Below are 22,924 nucleotides of genomic sequence, written 5' to 3' on the forward strand. Positions count from 1 at the left end.
TGTCCCAAGCCAGTTTAACATATATTTCATCTGTCCTTGATTTTAAGAACTGTTTACAGATAACATATTTGGTTAAGTTACTTGTAGATAATGTCAGTCAGATGAATCTGAATCTGCAGAAGGCATTACTTTTACTAAAGCTTCACTGAAATTAAATTTGGAATTTGAATTGATGCCCAGGAATGATCTCAGCCATAGCAGATTAAATTTGCTAAGGTCTCTTCATTTTAAATGTGTTTTTAAAACAATGCAGATAATTTTTCCAGGCTTCATCCTTTTAATGTTTTTAGCCTTTGTTTGGGCTAAATGAACCATTATACTTTGGGTTATTGAATATTAATTTAAATCTATTTTATAATAACTGCATACAAATGCATGGATTTAATAGAAGCATTTTTTCAACAACAGTTTTAAAGTATTGTAAAATTCAGTCTTTTATCTGTCTTTTGCATACTGTCATAATTGTTCTTTTATATTTTGGAGGAATAAGTAAAGGGAAAGGCAGAGAAATAATAACTGAAGTGCAGTAATGTTTATTACTTATCCTTAAAAATTAAATACACAAAATAGTTCTTCAAATAATTAACTGTGAGAACGGTATATAATATGTAGGAAAATAGTTAAATAATTAAATTCTGTGTCTCTGATAATACTGTGTATTATATATACCTGGCCGGGATTTTGTATTATTGTAGGAAGATAATTTTGGTTTTGTTTCATCTGGTGACAGTGGTGTGATCTGACTAAAGCCTGAAAATTGGTAGCCTTTTTATTTCTATCCTATGGTATATTAATAGCAGCTATCATTATTATTTTTATTTAATCTGCTAAAATTCTTAATAACATAATTAAATCATTTGCATCCTGCAGCAATGAGTTCTGCAGGTAAATTATATTTTCTGTATCCTGCTACTGGGGGCAATGTGAAGTGTTCAGATGTCAAGTAATTCTTTAAAAGAACTTTCAAGTAATTGGAAATGAAAAATCACAACTTACTGCAGTGCAAAGGGCAGCTTTGCTTATACAGCTTTATCACAGAATCACAGAATACCAAGGGCTGGAAGGGACCTCGAAAGATCATCTAGTCCAACCCCCCTGCAAGAGCAGGGTAACCTAGAGTACATCACACAGGAACTTGTCCAGGTGGGCCTTGAATATCTCCAACGTAGGAGACTCCACAACCCCCCTGGGCAACCTGTTCCAGTGCTCTGTCACTCTTACAGTAAAGAAGTTCTTCCTGATGTTAATGTAGAACCTCCTATGCTTCAGTTTACACCCCTTACTCCTTGTCTTACCACTGGATATCACTGAAAAAAGCCTAGCTCCATCATCCTGACACCCACCCTTTACATATTTGTAAACACTGATGAGGTCACCCCTCAGTCTCCTCTTCTCCAAGCTAAAGAGACCCAGCTCCCTCAGCCTCTCCTCATAAGGGAGATGTTCCACTCCCTTCATCATGTTTGTGGCTCTGCGCTGGACTCTTTCAAGCAATTCCCTGTCCTTCTTGAACTGGGGGCCCAGAACTGGGTGCAATATTCCAGATGCGGCCTCACCAAGGCAAAGTAGAGGGGGAGGAGAACCTCTCTTGCCCTACTAACCACGCCTTTTTTAATGCACCCTAGGATGCCATTTGCCTTCTTGGCCACAAGGGCACATTGCTGGCTCATGGTCATCCTCCTGTCCACCAGGACCCCCAGGTCCCTTTCCCCTTCACTCCTTTCCAGCAGGTCAACCCCCAACCTGTACTGGTACATGGGGTTGTTCTTCCCCAAATGCAAGACTCTACACTTGCTCTTGTTGAATTTCATCAACAAGATGGTCTCGCTGAATGGCCTTCTTGTGTGTCAGCCACTCCTCCCAGTTTAGTGTCATCAGCGAACTTGCTGAGGGTACACTCAGTTCCCTCATCCAGGTCGTTGATGAAAATATTAAACAGCACTGGTCCCAGCACCGACCCCTGAGGGACTCCACTAGTCACAGACCTCCAGCTAGATTCTGTGCCATTGACCACAACTCTCTGCCTTCTTCCTTTCAACCACTTCTTGATCCACCTCACTACCTGATCGTCAAGCCCACACTTAGCTTATCTATGAGGATGCTGTGGGAGACAGTATCAAATGCCTTACTGAAATCAAGAAAAACCACATCTACCGCTCTACCATCATCCCTCCACCTAGTCACTTCCTCATAGAAGGCTATAAGGTTGGTCAAACATGACTTCCCCTTCATAAAACCATGTTGGCTGTTCTTAATAACCCCCTCATCCTTGATATGCCTAGAGATGGAGTCAAGAATAAGTTGTTCCATCACCTTTCCAGGGACTGAGGTAAGGCTGAACGGTCTATAATTACCTGGGTCCTCTTTCTTGCTTTTCTTATAGACTGGTGTGATATTTGCCATCTTCCAATCCTCAGGCACCTCTCCCATTTCCCACGACTTACCACAGATGATGGAGAGTGGCCTAGCAATGACCTCCGCCAGCTCCCTCAGCACCCGTGGGTGCATTCCATCCGGACCCATTGATTTATAGACGTTCAGATTGCATAGCTGATCCCTAACCCAATCCTCATCTACCAAAGCAAACTCCTCCTTTGTTCTGACTCCTTCTGGGGCTACAGGAATCTGGGGCCCCTGGGGAGAGTCTGCAGGAGTAAAGACAGAGGCAAAGAAAGCATTCAGCACTTCTGCCTTCTTTGTGTCCTCTGTCTCCAGGGCACCCACCTCATTCAACAGCGGGCCTATATTGCCTCTTGTGTTAGTTTTATTTGCTATGTATTTGAAGAAGCCCTTTCTATTGTCCTTAATCCAACTAGCAAGATTAATTTCCAAGGAGGCCTTAGCTGTCCTAATTGCCTCCCTACATCCTCTAACAACTGTCCTATATTCCTCCCAAGTGGCCAGCCCCTCCTTCCATAATCCATGGATTCTCCTTTTCCACTTGAGTTTGCCCAGCAGCTCCTTGTTTAACCACGCTGGTCTCCTAGATCCCTTACTGGATTTCCTACTCATTGGGATGCTCTGATCCTGAGCTTGGAAGAAGTGGTCCTTGAATGCTGACCAACTATCATGAGCCCCTTTAGTGCCTAGTACCCTTTCCCATGGGACTTCCCTTAGCAGTTGATTGAAGAGGCCAAAGTTGGCCCTTCGGAAATCCAGAACTGTGGCCTTGCTAGGTATTCTATTCCTCCCACACAGGATCCTCCACCATCTCATGGTCACTGCAGCCAAGGCTGCCATTGACCATCACCACTTCAACCAAACCCTCCTTGTTGGTGAGTACTAAATCTAGCAGCACTCCTCTCCTAGTTGGTTTGTCTACCATTTGCATTAAGAAGTTATTGTCAATGCACTGGAGGAACCTCCTAGACTGTGAATGATTGGCTGTGTGAGTCTTCCAGCAAATATCAGGGTAGTTAAAATCCCCCATGAGGACTAAGGCATGTAGTCACGAGGCTACTTCCAGTTGCCTGTAAAAAGCCTCATCAACTCCTTTGTCCTGATCAGGAGGTCTATAATAGACTCCCACAGCTGTATCACCCATACCAGCCTGTCCCTTAATTCGTACCCACAGACATTCCACTTTCTCCTCATCTGCCCCTGGACAGAACTCAATACATTCTAGTCGCTCTCTCACATAAAGAGCAACTCCACCACCTCGATTTGCTGACCTATCTTTCCTAAAAGGGACATAGCCATCCATGAGCACATTCCAGTCATGTGAGCTGTCCCACCGTGTCTCTGTAATTGCCACTAGGTCATAACCTTTAGACTGCACACAGACTTCTAACTCCTCCTGTTTATTCCCCATGCTGCGTGCATTGGTGTACAGGCATTTCAGGGAGCGAGCAGAGCACGCTGATGGCACCCTTGGGAGGTGGGAGGCCTTTTGGTCTTCATTAATAGTAGGACAATTCCTCACTAGTTCAGCTACGACCCCCTCGCACTTTGAATCTAACCTGAAGCTCTGTGAGTTAACTCTGCTAACTCTTGTCCTAGTAACCTTTTTCACCTGCGGGACAGGGTCTAAACTATCCTTTCCCACAAATGAAACAATAGATGATAGTCCTCCCTAGTCCGCCATCCTCCAAGCCCTAGCATGTTTCTCTTGGGCTTGTCCCTAACAGGCTCAGTTAAATCCCCTCCCCCCCTTCATATCTAGTTTAAAGCCCTGCTAACCCCTGCCCCAAAACCCTTTTCCCCCTCTGACACTGGTGTATCCCACCTGCCACCAGCAAACCAGTTGTCTCATACAGCAGCCCATGATTGAAAAATCCAAAACCCTGCCTATGGCACCAGTCACGTACCCATACATTAATCTGCAGAATCTTCCTATTTATCTCTTCACCCTTGCTTGTAACAGGTACAGAGGCAAACACCACTTGTGCTCCAGACCCTTTAACCAGCCGTCTCAGGGCCCTGAAGTCTCTCTTCATTGCCCGTGCCCTCCTTGTAATAATTTCATCACTGCCAACCTGAAAAACCAGCAGCAGATGGTAGTCAGAGGGATGCACCAGATCAGAGAGTTTCTTTTTAACATCTCTAATCCGAGCCCCAGGTAGGCAGCAGACTTCCCTGTGGGATGGATCCATGGTGGCAGTACTTTGATGAATGTTAGAATTATAAAGCCCCAGATTTAGATGGAAGGGACCTTGGGAGGTCATGTAGGCAGACATGATCAAGGTACTCGGGGACTTGTCCAGCTGAGCCTTGAACACCCCATATGTTGGCAATTCCACAGCCCCTCTGTCAACCTCTTCCAGTACTTAACCACTCTCATGGAGAAATTTTTTTTTAAAGCATTGGAATTTCACACTGTAATTTTCCTCCCAAATAGCACCATTTCTCATGTTTCTGCTTGTGGGTTACCTCATCCTATAAACGTGTACCTCTGAGAAGAGCTTAGCTCTATCCTTTTACTGGGTAGCTGAAAAGAGCAATAACATTCACCCTGAGCCATCTTTTCTACATGCTCCTGAATTCCCTTGATCTTTCATGGATGATGGAGAGCACCTCCAGAAGGACCTTGTCTCCTCCTTCAGTACATTTGGATGCCTCTTATTGGGTCTCATGGATTTGCTTATGTGCAAGCTGGTTAAGTGATCCCTTCCCTTTCTACAGCAATTACTGCTTCACTCCCACAGTGAATGGAGTGAAAAAATTCATTTCCCAAGTGAGGAATTCTTACTTTGACCACACCATTTGCACAGCACTTGAGCATTATTTTAGCATTGCTTAGTTACCTGAAGTGGAATTTCTCTGCTACTGTGCATGGTATGCTTATTTTGCTGTTTTATTTTATTCCTTGCTGCAGCTCAAATTTTGACCATAGGAGTGAGTGACCTGAGAGTGAGTGCTGTGGTTTAACAATACCCCAGTGAAGTGGCAGTGTATACCTTCTTACCTCTGACTGTAAGCTCTTCTTTCATAATAAGTGGAAAGCATGGTTTGTGGAAAACTGATTTTCTTGTCTGTTGAGTTGGATATGGAGTAATACTTTATCCAGCTTGGATCTGGTGGACAGATTCATTGCTTATGGCTCTGTCACCAAACGGAGCCACCTTGGTTACCTATCTTTTGAAGTATTACAAGGCCTGATAAGCTGCTTGCAATTGTACCAGTGACAGGTTTGCTTCTTAATGGTGTAATTTTAAAATACCAATGCTGTTGACAAGAAAGGAAAAGTTTGTCATTTGAGAAGTTTAGGCTTTCTCATGTAAAAGAAATCTCCCAAGTCAGCCTTTTTTCAGAGAACTCCGTTTCTTAGCTTCAGTTACATTCAATTCTGTTTCCAGAGAACACAATTCAATTGCTTTGTACTGGAGCAAGTACAGAGGAGGGCCATGAGGATGATCAGGGGGCTGGAGCACCTCCCATATGAAAGACAGGCTGAGAAAATTGGGGCTGTTCAGCCTGGAGAAGAGAAGGCTGCATGGAGACCTCATAGCAGCCTTCCAGTATCTGAAGGGGGACTACAAAGATGCCAGAGAGGGACTTTTCATCAGGGACTGTAGCGATAGGACGAGGGGTAATGAGTTCAGACTTAAACAAGGGAGGTTGAGGTTGCATATAAGGAAGAAATGGTGATGGTGAGACACTGGAACAGGTTGCCCAAGAAAGTTTTGATTGCCACATCCTTGGCAGTGTTCAAGGCCAGGTTACACAGGGCTTTAAGCAACCCAGTCTAGTGGGAGGTGTTCCTGCCCAGGGGCAGGGGGATTTGAGTTAGCTGATCTTAAGGTCCTTTCCTACCTAAACCATTCTGTGATTCTATGATTCTGTGTTTTTCTATGAAGTACAGTGTTTCATTAAAATCTTAGTTGTATTAACTATAGAGAAGCATAATTTCTAAACTGCTATGAATCATTCATCAATGATTCAGACAGAGTTTAAATTCTATAATAACTGATGAGAATTCAGAAATACAGCTAAATTCTAATACTGCAATAATAAGCTGACATCAGTTTGAGATAGGTTACAGGGACCTATCAAGTTTTTTTCCAAATTCAAAGACCAGATACAATATGTTATTCATGTTCTTTGAAGGTTTGATGGAATTAAAAATGAAGCAAAATCCACATGGTGGAATGCTGAAAAGGCTGAATGAAAACAGTGTGCTAGAAGTAATTGATAGCTTTTCTTTTTCTTGCTAAAAATGAGCAAAGAAAACCTTGTCATGGTTTCTGACAAATACTAGATATTTTTTATGTTAGACAATCTGTGGGTAAATGAAGAATTGTTAACATAGGGAGGGAAAAAATCCCCCAATCCTGAGCTGTGCGTACACTTTAATGGCCTCTCCAATATTTTTATTACTCAAAAAAGTGATTTTGGCATAATTTTGATGGTTTTTCTCAAAATGCCCACCAACTATGAAAAAGCACATGAAAAGTTAAAATTTATCATAGCAGGAGAACTGAGAATAAAACATGATAAATCTATGTTATTACATGTGAGTAGTATGAAACTGCAAATGCTAGGGAGAATGTGAACAGGAAATCCAATGTTCTTCTAATACAAGAATTTAGGGAGTTCATATATACAATTAGCATGTGTTACACTTAAAACTACAAATAACAGTTTATTTTCTGTAGTGGGTTATTGAAGTGTAGGATTAATTGCCCCAGGATGTTGTGGAGAATAATAAAGGCTTTCAAGAAAGCTTTAGGCAAATTATATTGAGTAAACCTAGCAGAGGTCATGGGACATGCAATCAAATGTAATCTCTGGTTTATGAAGTCCTAGTTTGGGAAGGTGCTGGAGTAAACTCATTTCATGCTTACCTAATTTTATATTTGTTCTTTAGATATGTAAATTTGTCTGGTTTTACAGACAGGATATTGGCATGTAATAACCAAATCAATGTTTTTTTAGCCCTCATATTTCAGAAATTGGGCTGTTTGAATGACTAAAAGGAAGGATATTATTCAGGCTACATCCAGCATTAGTGACCTCAGTAATATTCTGGCAGGTGCTTCACTTTAAACTTGAGCAATGACTTTTTAGTGTAAATGTTTGCAGGAATTTTAGAGTTACAGCTCAGATCAGGCTGATATTAACAGCTTAATGACTGGAGCACATTCTTTCTGGTTTATCTGTCAAAAATTAATATTTTTACTCAAAAACAGGATCACAGGAGATATTTCCCATTGTGCAAAATTCCTGCTCCATGACAGAGGCCAGATCCTTCACAGTACAACAGCCCTAAGGGACTTACTATCCTAATACTTGTTTGTGAAGGGTCACCCAAAGCAAAAACTGTGTCATTGTGTGATCTATCTTCTGCAGTTTTCATGCCAGTCGCTTTTTGTGTCAATGCTGATATGTACAACAGCATCACAAAGAAAAGTTCCCTATGCCAGAAGACCTCCGTGGGAGCTGAATCAGGCCATATGGAAACGGGAAATTTCCAAGTTTTATTACCACTTTCCCAAGCAAAAGTCCAAAAGCAAAACACCTTAGTTTACAGATTCATTAAAATCAGTATGGACTCAAAAATTTTGCCTGTACAAAAGGTAATTAACTGCCTTTTGCATGTATAAATACAAGCTAACATCATTAATTTGACTGAGATAATTCAAAAGTCATAAACTGCTTGAATCACTTATTTTTAATAAAGTATATTTCCGTACCAGGAAAGGTCTGTTTGTTTGATTTGGTTTAGTTTTTTGTTTTGTCAGCTGGTGGGTTTCCTTCACATTTTTGAACAAGGTATTAGTCAAGAGGAAATCCTGTTAATCTTCATGTGAGCTCCATTTAAGGAAAAATTTAGTAGCATGAAATAAGAACTTATATTATTTAAGGTCTTATACCAGACTAAAAATGTAACATGTGAACTGTGAATTTTTTGTCTATTGTAACCTATAATTAATGTTGATGTTGTTAAAACACGAATTAATAAACATATTTTTCTCGTCATTTTCCATCACAATATAGTAAATATTTTTTATCCTAATGCATATTCATCTTTAAAAAAAAAACCCTACAAAGATAACAAAAAACTCCCCCAAAGATAACGAAAAAAGCCATATTACCATGTGATGTTTGATAAAACTAGCTGTTATATTAGATAGAAATACTGCACCTCTTTTTCTATCTATATTGGTAATTATGTTTTTGAATTGAAACATTCCCTGAACTGAGTGTTTTGGAATTTTCAGATCTTATACTGTCGTTCTTTTAGCAGGGGAAAAGCAAAATGTCAAGGCTGAGTTCCGTTTCTAGCTTTTGCTTTTCTGCAGTGACAGTCAGCTCTCTGTCCTAATGGTCATCATTTAGGCATCAAATGCTGCTCAGAAAAGTGTAACAATACAAAGATGCATAATATAGTTCTGAACCAGCAATCAGTCACTAGTCCTTTATTCTGTTTTAATGTTTTGTTTTGTTTTTTATTCTTTTCACATTCACCCACACCATTTTGTAGCCTGAAATGAGGAAGGGCTTATTGTCTCAAATAAGAAAAGGCTTACGGGGTCTATCTTCTACTCACCTTTTATTAAAAGTCATTTAAATAATTCTTAAGAATGACAAATGTACCTTTTGGTTGGAGAATTAAGAACTCCAGTCTTCTTAGCTGATCAACAAGATTATGTGGTAATTGGAATGTAATCCGTAGGTATGGACAAGAGGAAGCAATGTACTGCAGAGAGGTTTTATAAAGCAAGAGATGAAAATGAAAAAAGACCATATTACTGAAGGTTGAAGCTAAAACAGCTGGAAATGAGGGGCAAGTTTTGTAGTAAAAAGAATAACTAAACACGGGAACAATTTAGAAACAAGTTTGGTTCTTTCTTATAATCATCTGTGACTCTATTCTGTAAAATAAAAAACTCCAGGGCTTTATAAAGTTATATTTCATTGATAGCATCGCTCTTGAAAGTGATATAGAATTGGTCGAACAAGTTTGTTACTCTGTTCAGCAATGCATCTGACTGGATGAAGAAATGTATTTTATAGATCACAGAACATGCACATATATTCATTCCTTTCCATAGATCATCTCTGGAGAGTAAGAAATACTTTTATTTTGAGTGAAGTACAAACTGCTGTTTGTTGCTGAAGTGTTTCTAGAATGTTGGATTGATAGCATGAATATTTTTAAGAACAGCTTGCTTTATCAGAAAATGACTGTACTTTATTAATAGAAATGAAAATTTTACGAGTCATGAGAATTCTCCTGTGAGTAACTGAGTGTTCTTGTTCTTATAATGTGTGATCCCATTGCTTCTCTGTGGGACCTACTGCTATCCTCTTTTTCATGGGATGTATTTGGATATCTCAACCCAAGCTAATTAAAATGACCTATTTTCAAAATCAAGATTAAAAGAATGGAGATAGGAAAGATGCAAGGGACTGTCTGTATTTCTGGTGGATTTTTGTCTGTCCTGTTCTTAAGCTTCAGCGGAAAATATTCCATTATCACCCTGCATATCCAGCTCTGGTGTTTATCTGTTGTAATTAGAGAATGTTTCTTAATTTCTAGGTAATCTTTGTTTGTTACAAATTAAACTGATTACTGCTTCTGCTACCCTAACTATATATGACAGCCACTGATATTTTTTTAGTACTGGCATCCAACATACGTGTTAAAACCATATCATACCTAACTAAATGCTTTTATTTTATAAACTACCAAATACAGTTGTTGTATCCATTCTTACCTTAACTTTTTTTTTTTTTCCTATGCTTATGCTATGTTTTCTAGTTGTTCACCTCTGGAATCACTCTTATTTGCCCAGACTATGAAAGCTTGGCTCCTAAAACTGGACAAAAGAGTTTACCTGAGATCTCCTAAACACTTTATGTATTTTGTGTTTACTTATTTATATTCCGAAATCTTCCTTTTTTTTGCTGCATGGTTACCCTGTTGAATGAGCAGGGAGAGCCCTGATCTGGTATGGTAGCTGTGTCAGATCATGCAGAAATTCTTTGTTTCTTTTCAATTCTGTAAAACTGATAAAGCCATTTGTGGCTTATGCTCAGTCTGTCTTCTATCTCAGTGCAAGCCACCTCACTGTTTTATGATATATTTTTACAGTTGTAACACAGTAGAGTGAGTTCAGTCTTCCGTCTCCCAGAACTTGACATAGGTTCTGGCTGATTTCATCTCTAGGCATTTTTTTTTGTTGTTATTGATAGGAGGTTTGCAATTGTTTACAGATACTAAAAATGGTCAGAAATTATGCTGATGGAGATTAATACAGGCGGGAAGCATTATGATAATAAGTAGACAAACAAGCAGAAGAAAAATAAGTCCAAAAAAAGGATTCTGATTGTTTTTTTGTATAGGGCTGTATAGGGCTTACTTTTCCTTTACATTCTTTTTTTTTTTTTGTAGGTATTTATTGGTAGTGCAATTTTATCAGCCATATAAGCTTAGTCATCAGTGTTAGTACCTGTACAGTGTGAATAAGAGATAGAGTAATGGCATTTTTCAGTCCTATTGGTGATCTTGGAATAACATCAGATGCAAAAAGGCATTTTAACAAAAACAGTCTGTGGTGGAGGAGTTACAGCTTTTCTTAAGGTAGGGAAAGTTCTTTTGGTTGCATATCTGACAAAATATGTAAACTTATTGCTAATGTACTGTTTAATCAGTAATGCATTTGTCATTAAGAACAGTTCAGTTACTCCTCTTGCCTCAGGTTTCAACCCGTAAATGTGAGTAGTTTTGCTACCTCCACTAACAATCAGTCTTCAAATATAATGTAACATTAATTTGCACAAGGGTCAATATTAGTACAAGTACAAATTAGTAAGGTAGATAACTAAATCATACTTTTGGAACCTGTCATTCTAAGCAGTCTAACATTTAAGGAGGAAACAAATGTTTTCTTTGAAAAGTCATAATTTTAGTTGCTCATTGATTTGAATTCACGTATTTGTCTCTTCTAATTGTTGTTTGGAAAATACATGTATTTCTACCAAATCTTGGGTTGATAAGAAAAACTTGACAGAGAGTTAGTTTGCCAGCACAACTTTAAAACTTACCTAACCTTTACCTTTATACTTTGGTTGAACTTGCATATTCCAGTGATATTAAACACATATAAGTGATACTAAACATCTGTCAGCAGAGTTTTGTTCTCATCATTAATCTTTTTGCATGCTAGACTGTTGAACTAATTTTTAAATGTGCTGCCAGTTTTAGCCATCAGTTTAATACTCATCTTTGAAGATGTTCAAAAGACAAAAGCTGGAATCCATCTTGCTGGAATTAAGGTTAAAATGCAGAATATGTTAAGAAAAGGCCCTTCTGATTTCAGCTGCACTTAGATTCAAGTTATGTAGCAATTCCCTGAAGCACAGAGGTTCTGAATAGACTAATTCTGATTCAGATAATATTGTGCATACTCTAACACAACTTAATAATATTCAATACAATTCTCTTTCATACTCACTTTTGGAGAACATTAATTTTGTACATACAGAATTTTTTGAAATTAAAAGCTGTGAAAATTAAGCTTGAAGTTGCTGATTTTTCCCAGGTTCCTTAAATTTCCTATGTAGGTTTTGTAATATAGAGCAAATTATCCAGTCCCAGTTCAAAGATTTGTGGAACATATTTTTGTTAGGGTTTGGTCATTGTGCTTGTAGTAAGCATGGTTAAAGACCTTCCCAAAATCTTCTCTCGAGAAGCCAAGCCATCAATCCATATACTTACTTTTCTACCATGCTTATGTGTTATCAATGGCTTCATCATCTTATTTACTGAAGCAGAAGGAACTTTGCAAAGGTTTTATGGGAGACTACTGCTTTATAAATTAAGGAGGAAAGCAACTACCTCTACATTTTTTTTTTTATTTTACAATGAATAAATAATATTTTTCTATGTCATGAGAAGCACTTTTATATTGAACAAAGATGTAAGAACTACCATATTTCTATCACTTAATATTCTGTCCCAGTGATGGACTGTACAAAATACTTATGAATATAACAAAGAATAGGTACTTAGTGAACCTTCTCTAATATGCTTTTTCACCTTGTAATATCCCACAGTTTTTTCACGACCTGAGCTGAAGGTTTCATAGGAACCATTTTGTTTAACAGCCATTATTGGACTTGCCATTAATATCTTATCTAGTTGCTTTGGAAGTAATTAATGTTAGTCTTCACCATTATTCTGTGATGTTAAGTTCCATGTTTAATAACACTATAGGTGCATAATTTCTTTCCAGGAGAAAGTTCTGTTCTGTTACTCATAGCACTTACATAAATTAAAGTACTTATGAGGGATGTTGGGAAATGAAAATAAAATTTTCCTGTTAACTATTTATGAGTTTTGTTGATTCTTACCCTCTGCTTTTCCTGTTGTTTTACCTGCCAGTCAACCACTACTGAATGCTCTTTTTTTCTCATGTTTTCTTTAAGGATGAAAGATATTTGGTGTGGGATTGGGGATTTCTTCTGTAACTGGTAGGAAAGGTCCCATATGAAATCTAATAACCCAGGTCAGAATGCTTTTACTTACAGATCCTTGTCTTTCCCCAGAATGTTTACAATAGGAAGAAAGGTAGTATAAAATTCAGTATTAACTACTTTTTCTTTGAGGGGAAAACCATTTTCTGCTAATCAAAACTTCAGGTCCTCTAGCTATAGTTTAGATGATCATGGTTTAGTTTTCTGTACACACCTTTTTCTGATTTTTCTTGTATTTCAAATGCAGATTTTAGGTGACACTATGGAACTGACAGGCACCCAGAGTGTGAGTAGTTAGGTTCGAAAAAACCTTCATCTTGGTTTTGCACTTTCTTATTGTTGGAGCACAATGTATTAATTTAAACAGAAACGCAAGAGCTATAACTGTCTCCATGTTCAAGAACATAGAGAATCGGGTTTCTTTTACTTTCTTTCTCCCATCCCCTTCCTCTTCCCCTCGAGTAGGAGCTAATGTGAGTCCAGGTAATATATGCACGTGGAGTGTTTACAAATGAAAATAATCAGGTTATGTGTTTCATTATTTTCATTGCTTTCCTGTCTTGATCAAGTAGCTGTTTCATAGATGCAATATACTGCCATTACCACGTGGATACTTCCTTCAGTATTTTTATAACACGGATTAAGGAGATCATGATAATCTTATTTTTCTTTGAAGCAAAAGCATACACGAGTTATGATCTCGATACTTTTGAGAACACTCTGATATAATATACTTTCAAGGTATCACATGTGTCCTGGGTTCAGCAGTAGCAGTCATTTTTCTTCTTAGTAACTGGTGCAGTGCTGTGGTTTTGACTTTTGGCCTGGGAACAGCGTTGATAACACCGATGTTTTTAGTTGTTGCTAAATCATGTTTACTCTGACCAAGGACTTTGTGAGTCTCATGCTCTGCCAGGGAGGAGAGGAAGCCAGGAGGAAGCAGAGACAGGACCCCTGACCCAAACTAGCCAAAGGGGTATTCCATACCACAGCAGTTACCCGGAAGGTTTAGATCACTGCCAGGGTTGGGATGGGTATCGGTTGGCGGATGGTGAGCAGTTGTATTCTCTGCCCTTGTTATTTCCCTTATCATTATTATTATTGATGGTGGCAGCAGTGGTTTGTGTTATACCTTAGTTACTGGACTATTCTTATATCAACCTGTGGGAGTTACATTCTTTTGATTCACCTCCCCATCCCTCCGGGAGCAGGGGGAGGAAGTGCGGGGGGAGTGAGCAAACGGGCTGCGTGGCTGAGTTGCTGACTGGACATAAACCACGAGAACATACAATACTGTATATCATCCACAACTGCACTAAACTTAAAGGAGGTGCTTGGAATTATGATGCAGAAAGGGCGTGCCTTTGCCCTTCTGTTGTGAAAACTCTGTTCAGGTTTGGAAGGAATGTCAGTGTGGGGTGTAATGAATTGATTCCACCTGTTTGGAGTCAGTTACAAGTGGAAAACAGGTTTACCGTAGAAACAGCCATGGTAAGGGTAGATTCCCTACTTTACATTTTTAGTTTGAGATGAAGTGACATTTTTTCTCTTTTTTTGTTCTCTGCTGGCATCTGTTCTGTTATAGTCTTTTATAAATATCAAGAAACACTTTCTTGTTGCTATGGTCTTTGTGTAAGTAACATATAGCAAAATGGAATGATTTTCTTGTTTTCTTTGTTGAATAGCTCCAAATGAATGCTTGAAAGAACCTCTTTTAGACGATAATTAGCTGAAACAACTTTACTCCATGTTGTCTTTGTCTGCACACATCTTGCCATCGTGGACTAGTTTTTTTCTTTACAACTAATGTCTTTCAGTGGGATAAACTGGCTAATGGTTTGACAAATCCAGATTTCCTAATTGGTTTTGCCTTGTACTCTACATTCTCTCTCTTTTTCTCTTATACCAGTAATGTGGCCAGATAATATTTTCAGTCAACCACAACTTTTGTGTTCAAATGACTTTTCCCTTATCATTACTTCCTTTGTGTGTGATTATCAAAATCATAATAGCTTCAGAAAAACTCCTAAAGAAGAGATTGAAAACATGAAATGCAAATAAACAGGCAGTGGCCTCTGATAAAATGAGCACAGCTAACATGAAACATTTCAAGACCAGGTTGGACTGGGCTTTGAGTAACCTGGTCTAGTGGAGAGTGTTTCTACCCCTCGCAGGGAGGTTGGAACTAGATGATCTTTAGGGATCCTTCCAATCCAAACCATTCTACGATTCTATGATTCTACAGCTCTTTGTTTTGCACTATGCCCTTTCTGACACTGAAAGGTAACAACCTCCTGTTATTATGAAGTACATACTTATCCTTGCGATTCTCTGTGGCAATATCAAGCCCTCCTATTTCAACATTGCTGTCAGTTCTAGAATGGTTTCCTTTCTGTAAAAATCATCATATTAGTTTTGCAGACAAACTGCTTCCTAAGGAGTTCCTAAAAATTAAAGTTTGTTTCATCAGTATGCCTCCTGAACTTCAGCCAATGCTTTTCAAAACCATTTGCCAGTTCATCCTAAATAAAGAAGTTAAAATTCACCAAACCTTAAAAACCTGTAACCTCTACTTTCTTAGGTTGCGCTGATTGCCCTGTGACACTGTAGGAGCTCCATGAAGTTGCTAAAGCTTCTGTATTCAGAAACTTTAATCCAGTTTTCAGACATATTTTGAATAGGGTTATCATACCCTGCCTCTTTCTTTCTGTCGTGGTTGAAACCAAAATCCGCACAGTTCGCTCACTCTCTCCCCCCCTCTCCCAACTCCCGGAGAGTTAGGAAGGAGAATCCAAAGAATGTAGCCCCCACGGATTGAGATAAGAACGGTTTAATAGCTAAGGTATAACATAAATCACTACTGCCATTACTACTACAAATAATAATGATACAGCAAACAACAAGTGAAGAGAATACAACACCTCACCAGCCACCGACCCATAACTCACTCCACCCTGCCCGGCTGAGCACCGCGTGCTACCTCCTCCATCCCCCCAGAGCTCCACCCTTCCAGCTCCCTCTCCCAGTTGCATCCTGGGCATGACGTGCTATGGTATGGAATACCTCATTGGCCAGCCTGGGTCAGGTGTCCTGTCTCTCCTTCCTCCCGGCCTCCCCTCCTCCCCAGCACAGGCTCAGAAAAAGCCCTGAACAAAAACACCCGAGCAATACCTCAAAACATACTCGCTATCAAGTAACTGTTCCCAGCCCAGAAGTCAAAACACAGCACTGCACCAGCTACAAGAAGGAGAAAAATGACTGCTACGGCTCAAACCAGGCCACTTTCTTAAGTATTACAATTAAATACTGAAAAATAATAACAATCACTTTTACTGGGAAGTAAGACTAAAGAAAATCTCAGAACTATTCTGTATTTTATTTTTTTTCTTCACCCAACATCCAGTTTGTTTCCTTGGTATGAAACTGGTTTCTTTCACCTTAAATTGCCAGTGAAATTCTGCTGACCAGTTTCCACATACCTGGACAGAGACATAGCATTCAGCTGCCAACTAAGTATCTATCTTACAAAGCAGGTCAGGATGATCCTTTTATCATCCTGCCTTGAACAGCTCTCTTGCTTCATTTAATTCACTGAGATGCAACACACTTTCTGCTGAATATTTGATTTCTTCTTGGTTGACAGCTGTCTGTCTTTGTTTTCAACACTTTTCAAAATGCTTCCAAGGCTTCTTTCCAAGTCCAGCTGCTCAAAAATAGTAGTCTTTTCATCTTTTTCTGTCTTGCTACTTATGATGCAGTACCAAGTTTTCCTCTGCAGTTCTTTTTGTTTGGATTATCAATAGCACGGCTCTCATGCATTCCACATCTCTGCAATTATTATTTATTTTTTTTCCATCTCTCCATATCCCAGAATTTTTCAGATTGTTTGGTTAGCTGAATTAAGTGAATGAGTCCTTAAGTTGTGTGAAAGATCATATTCAAAGTAAACTTTAAAATAGGTGTGCCTACCTAAGGCACCTAGACATCTAAATTCTGTTGACTGCAGTGAGGTCCAAGACAGCACTAGTGCAGATTTAAGACATCTACATTAATCAGCCCAACTTTACTTGGCACTGAACTGGCCTGTGAACACTCACAGAGACAGATTTGGGAGCTGGTGACCTCTAGTAAGGGCAGTATTGAACAATCAAATGTGATAAGGTCTTAAATACGCCATAAGTAGGTTTGCAAATTTATGTGTATTTGTGCCTTGAGGTTTATCAGCTAATTTGCTTGCAAGCTTTCATAGATGCTTGTTTTCGTCTTTAGTTGCCTAAAATCTAACTCCAGATTCATTACCAATATGATATGCCATGCACACAGCAAACAAATGCAAAATACTTTTTTTCCCTGCTATACTTGAAGCTTGGTACTTGCAGGACATGTGAATGAATATACATTCTTCAGTGTTTATTTGAGGAAGCCTCAAATACAGTAAGTCAGATGTAGCAGTGTCCTGCTTTTGGCTGGGATAGAGTTAATTCTCTTCCTAGTATCTGCTGTAGTGCTGTGTTTTGGATTTGGTGTGAGAATAATGCTGATAACACACCGATGTTTTAGTTGTTGCTAAGTAGTGCTTAGCCTAAATCAAGGACTTTCAGTTTCCCGTGCTCTGCCATTGAGAAGGTGCACAAGAAGCCAGGTGGGAGCACAGCCAGAACAGCTGACCTGAACTAGTTGAAGGGGTATTCCATACCATAGAACATCATGCTCAGTATATGAACTGGGGGTAGTTGACCAGGAGCCACTGATCGCTGTAAGGAAGTGGGGTCAGTGGATGGTGAGCAATTGCTTTTTTGTAGAAGTTGTGTTTCTTGAGTTTTATTCCTCTTTTTTTTCATAGTATTATTGTTAGTGGTAGTGTTATTATATTTTACTTTATTACTTCAATTATTGGCTTTTATTGTTTTCTGATTCTCCTCCCCATCTCACTGGCATAGAGTGAGTATGGTACTTAGTTGCCAGCTGGGGTAAAACCGTGACAAGCAGAAAACACTAAAATAAACATTAAATAACTTAAAGAGAAAATGTTCCTTCTTGGATCTCCCTATTTAGGTCATCTAATCTCTGCTAATATGTCAATCCCAGCTCTTGCCCACTTAATTGAGTCAATGCCAATGCACTGTATAGACCATATGTGTCGACCTTTAAAGTCCCTGTTCCTGAATTTGTTAATATATTCTATGGAGAATCTGAAAATCCAGGATTGCTGTAACATTGGTATTTTGCCATTGCCAGATTGCTGGAGACCTATGTGTTTAAATAAAGTCATGTATTTAAATAAAGTAATTTAAATGAATTTTGTTAAGGCCAAATATAAGACCAACTGTGCCTTTTTCCTCTGCCGCAGAAGGAGACATAGAGAACACCATCTAGCAGACCGTTCCTTTTCTGCAAGTGCAGAATTTGGGTGATGGGATCTTTGTCCTACTTTAGGTTCTGTTGACAAACTACCATGTAACACTCGAGTGCACTAGCAGGCAATTCTTCAGTGATTTAATTGTGTTACTTTGGTGTTGAACTGTGTCTTACCCAGCAAATAAATGTAATGCTTTACCTGCTTAAAATTAAACTTGTATTGGTGCTTGCTAGGTGAGGGCCAGGACACTCAGCACAGAGATCTCATACCTGCTGTCTTTACTTACAGTTTTGTTTTGTTTTGTTTTATTTCCCCTTATGTTTTTAAATGTCTCAATTGGTTCATGGCTCTCCTGCAGTTCCACCACAGGGAGGTTCATGTCGTCAGGTTTGGAGGGATGAGTATTAGCCTGGCAAGTCACCCTGCAGGTCTCTTGATACTTCCTTATTCTCCATTCGTCACGAGTTCAATGTTTTGAAGATAATTTCAAACAAAGCAGCATATTTAATTTTCCTTCGGGAGTGAGGATTTATTTAAAATAAATACCTAATTCTCCTCATGAAACCTGCATGATCCCTTTCCTGTTTCTCTTAACTGGTCTAGCTGCAGGATTTTCCCAGTTTTAAGGTATTTTCATCGTAACTGTGTGATTTTGACGTAACTGTAAAGGACTCTCAGTACTCAGTATTGAAAAGCCAACTTGATTTTTTTATTGTGGGGTGTATTTTAAAAGTGTTCGTTTGCACTGATATTGCTATCGAAATGTTTTTACATAAAAGGAGTTTAGGATACATTAGTGTTAAAGTAGCTTCCTATCTGAGGATTAAGTGGCACAGGGACAGTTTTGTTTTGCCATAATTAAGAGTGAAAAAGCAGATTATTCCTATTCTAAATATATCTCCATATTGACTAACAGAGGCTATCCTTTACTGTTTGCTTTAGTATAGAAATTTTCTGTGGGCAAAGGGCAAAGAAGATTATAATTTTGTAGGAGGAAGATGGACTGTAACAGCTTGCTGGGACTGTAGCACAAACATTGTTAGGTAGCGCAAAAAAACAGAACAGCAAGTGGAAAGAGAAAAACTAGCTAACATATTTAACATGAACAGTTACATAACTATTTAACATATATTTAACATGCTATTTCTCTAGTTTGTTTGGCTTCCTAAAGTAGCTGCTTATTATTGTTTAGTATTCCGCATTTTCTTTAGACCAGTTTGTGCTCCAGGGGCACAGATGTGTATTTCTGAGCAAGTCACATTGTCCATGATTCTTCCTATGATCACCTCATTATTACATGTGGCCTGTAATGTATGGTTCTATATTGCAGTGGTACACTCCTGTGCTTGCTGCCCCACATCACCTCTTGCAGCCAGAAGGATGTGGGCACTGCTTTGTCTGTCATTCACAGCTTTTGTGCCTGCCTTCCTCTATGTGGGAGGAAGGATGCAGGCTTGGCTGTTTCATTTGATTGAGCCTTATTCACAGAAGCTAAAGGGAGGAAGGGTCTTTCCCCATGTCTCCATGAGGATTTCTTTGCCCATGTTCCATGATAACAGCATACCTAAAAGTTGTTTGTTTGAAATGGTTTGTTTCTCTCTCCTTAGGGACAAACAGGACACTTGCTCTGGCAACTTGCTTGATTTTTGAATGCCTTATCTATCCAGTTTTATCTGTTTCCTGCTGCTTTTTTCATTTTCAGAGATACAGTTTCATCCTTTGGTGTCATCTCTGGTGATTAGCTATATTGATCCTCAGGATACGTCTCTGGGGAGGAGGCTGCTTTGTGCTTTGCTTAAGCTATGCCAGGTGGTTTTGTTGCAGAAATTTCTATTGTTGCAGTGGTGTGGTCCTGCAGGGAGCAAAGTTTTTACAATTTCCCTTCATGGAGTTCTGCTGGTTAGCAAATGTATTTTACATTTGCAGTGATATTGTTTGTGCAGTTTGTTCCTTCCTCACTTCCTGAAGGATAATACCTGCTCATAATACTTTTTTGCAGTAAATCAAGATGATGCATTTTAAACGACTTACTTCCTTGTGAGGGAGAGTGAACAGCTTACAAAAGCCACTATTTTTCATTGTGTAACTGGACAACAAGAGCCGAGAAAAGTTTATGAATAAAAATAGGCCCTTAAAATTCCCCTCTGTCCCTGGAGGTTTATGCGGTTTCTATAAATACATAATTTCTTTGCATTGCTTCAGATATCTGGCAGTTAAAAGGCAGGGAAGAACCCAGATTAGTGTGAGATGTTCTCATTAGTTATTCCGTGGGAGGATATTTATACTCTTTTTTACAAACTTTAGTTGTACTCCATGCATATCGGGAGTGGAAAGTTTGGAAGTTTTTAAGTGGTTCCTTAGTGAAGTTTTAAAGATACTTCTGCTGGCTTTAACCAGACAAATGCTTTGCAGTTCTTGGAAAACAGCTGTCCGTATTTCTTCACTGTTGTCTTACAATGCTGTTTGAAAATTGTGAGAGTTGTTGCTCATCCAGTGAGTGCTTTTCAGATATTACTAGTGCATTTTATGGGACTGACTCTTACATGTCTGAGCCAGGAATAGTTCTGTGAAAGTCCATGAATTAATACCATTTTAAAATTGTGTGTGTTAAAGCCACAGAAGTAAAGAAAATGTATTATTTAATTACCCACCTGAAATCAGTGTGTAAACATATCTCAAACTGATTTATAACTCTCATAGTGTCTATTGTAAATCTATAATGTGCATAAAAGGTATCCTAGAGAAAGAAAATTGAGCACGAAATTCTGAAGTGTTAGGATTATTTCAAGGCACTAAGACTCTATTTTTCTGTAAGATCCTGCATATTTCAAGGTATTATCCATGTCTGCCAATTGCATCAGATGGGGACCCCTCATCATCTCACATCTCTGTAAAATTTAACACAGGTAAAACTGTCTAGTTAAATCCATACTGAGATAAGCATCTCCCAGTCATAAGCTCCTTCTAGTTAGCATCCAGAGACACTCATCCTCACTGTCCCATTGTGGACCGAAAGCACCTTTTCCCACCTGGCACTGACACAAGTAGCTGGCAAAGCTCAGACATATTTGCTCCTATTTGGCACACCCCTCTTGCCTGGCTTCTTGCACAGCTCTTGCTCTGATTGAAACAAGCATGATCTCTAAGATAAGTCTGTGGTATATTTGATTATTTGGCTGCTGCTTCAGAGATGAAGACTGCTACTGACTCACCAAACAAGACAGGTGCTATTTACAGAGTACAGGAGCTGCTCTGCAAACCCGTCTGTGCAAGCAGTAAGGAAATCCTCTCCTTTGCTCTCTCCAAAACCCAGCTTTGGCTGTACAACTAGCTGCTTAGGTTTTCACTTGAAAGGCAGAGCTGGCAATCTGCTGCATGGCTGGCATACTGTTTACTCCTCAACCCTTTTTGTTGCTTGCATGCACTGAATTGTTTTTCGCTGGCAGACACACGCAATTTGGCATCAGATTTTGACACATGCATGCTGCTGTCCCGAAGGATTCGCTGAGCGGGATGTCTTGCAGCTGCTGCATTTTCCACCAGTTAAATTGACAGTTACCTACTGTGTGGAGTTGCTAGGAGAAGGTGTATAGTCATCATTACAGCATATTCCTTCAATAACAACCTGTAGAGCTCTCTGATTTCTCTTCTGCAGGGATTTATACATGTCTTTGCTACTGACTTAGCATTTGTACAGGCGTATTTTTATTGAGAGGCTGGTAGATATTTATTCATTAAGAAACAATTCAGGATCATCTAAAGAGAGGAAAGCTCTGGCATTTAAACATTCACTTTTTGTAGGCTGATGTGGCTGATACTGGCTTCTACCATCTGCTTTCCTATTGCAGCTTGTTTCTCCAACCTGCAGAGCAGAAACCAGCCTTTATTCTGGATTTGTTAAAGCCATTCACATTTATCCTGCATGGCAATGAATTATAGTCCGTTTTAAGGAATCTTTTGTGCTTCTGTGCATATTCCTACAGCCGAAAAAGTGCATGAGAAAGGAGCTTGAGCAGTCAGTAGTACAGTGGCTGGCTTACCCATATGGATTAGACTTGTGAGGTCAGAGGAGCTGTGTGTACTTGCTCTGTGCTTGGGAGGTGGGGGGAGAGAGTGGAATTGTCTATCAAAGTGAATAGCGATTCAGGCAGGATCGCCCCTCAGCTGTTGTAATTCTGATGTGCTTTGGTATGACAGCAGCTCCTAACATGCGTGGATCTTCTGACATTTGTAGTGGACTAAAGAATGCTTTTACTTGCTGCTGAGCCTGACTGTAACTGTATCGCTGTAGGACAATAACGATGGGGGCTCGAGCGACGGAAACAACTCGGGAACTGGAAAGCACCTCTATAAAGTATCAAATAGGAGGACATGCAGAGAAAATGTGGCAACGGCTCAAAGGAATGTGAGTAGCTTCTCTCTTTGGCTTTTGTTCTGTTCCCTGGGAAAGATCCTTTTCATCTGTTTGTTAAAATGACTAATTAGCAAACGGGAGAGTTATTGCTAAGCTGTGAATAGTATTTGCTATTATAACACAGTACAGCCCTCTCATATGTGATGCTACTTAGATTAATGTCAGATTCTGTATAAGGTTCAGTCACCTCATTTAAAAGATACATATTTAATGAGAGTTGTTATCCAAAC

The 22,924-nt window shown here is 39.2% G+C and overlaps 1 long non-coding RNA gene across 1 annotated transcript in view; it reads left to right on the top strand.

The window, feature by feature from the left end:
- Positions 1–22,657, top strand: part of LOC115947096 (uncharacterized) — a 69,518-nt gene extending 46,861 nt beyond the window's left edge. Inside the window, exon 3 of the long non-coding RNA XR_004081057.1 lies at positions 22,572–22,657. This is a non-coding gene — a long non-coding RNA (uncharacterized lncRNA). The remainder of the gene's footprint in view (positions 1–22,571) is intronic.
- The last annotated feature ends 267 nt before the right edge of the window (positions 22,658–22,924 follow it).

The sequence above is a fragment of the Melopsittacus undulatus genome, chromosome 8 (assembly GCF_012275295.1).
Source record: "Melopsittacus undulatus isolate bMelUnd1 chromosome 8, bMelUnd1.mat.Z, whole genome shotgun sequence".
In the NCBI taxonomy this organism is placed as follows: Eukaryota; Metazoa; Chordata; class Aves; order Psittaciformes; family Psittaculidae; genus Melopsittacus; species Melopsittacus undulatus.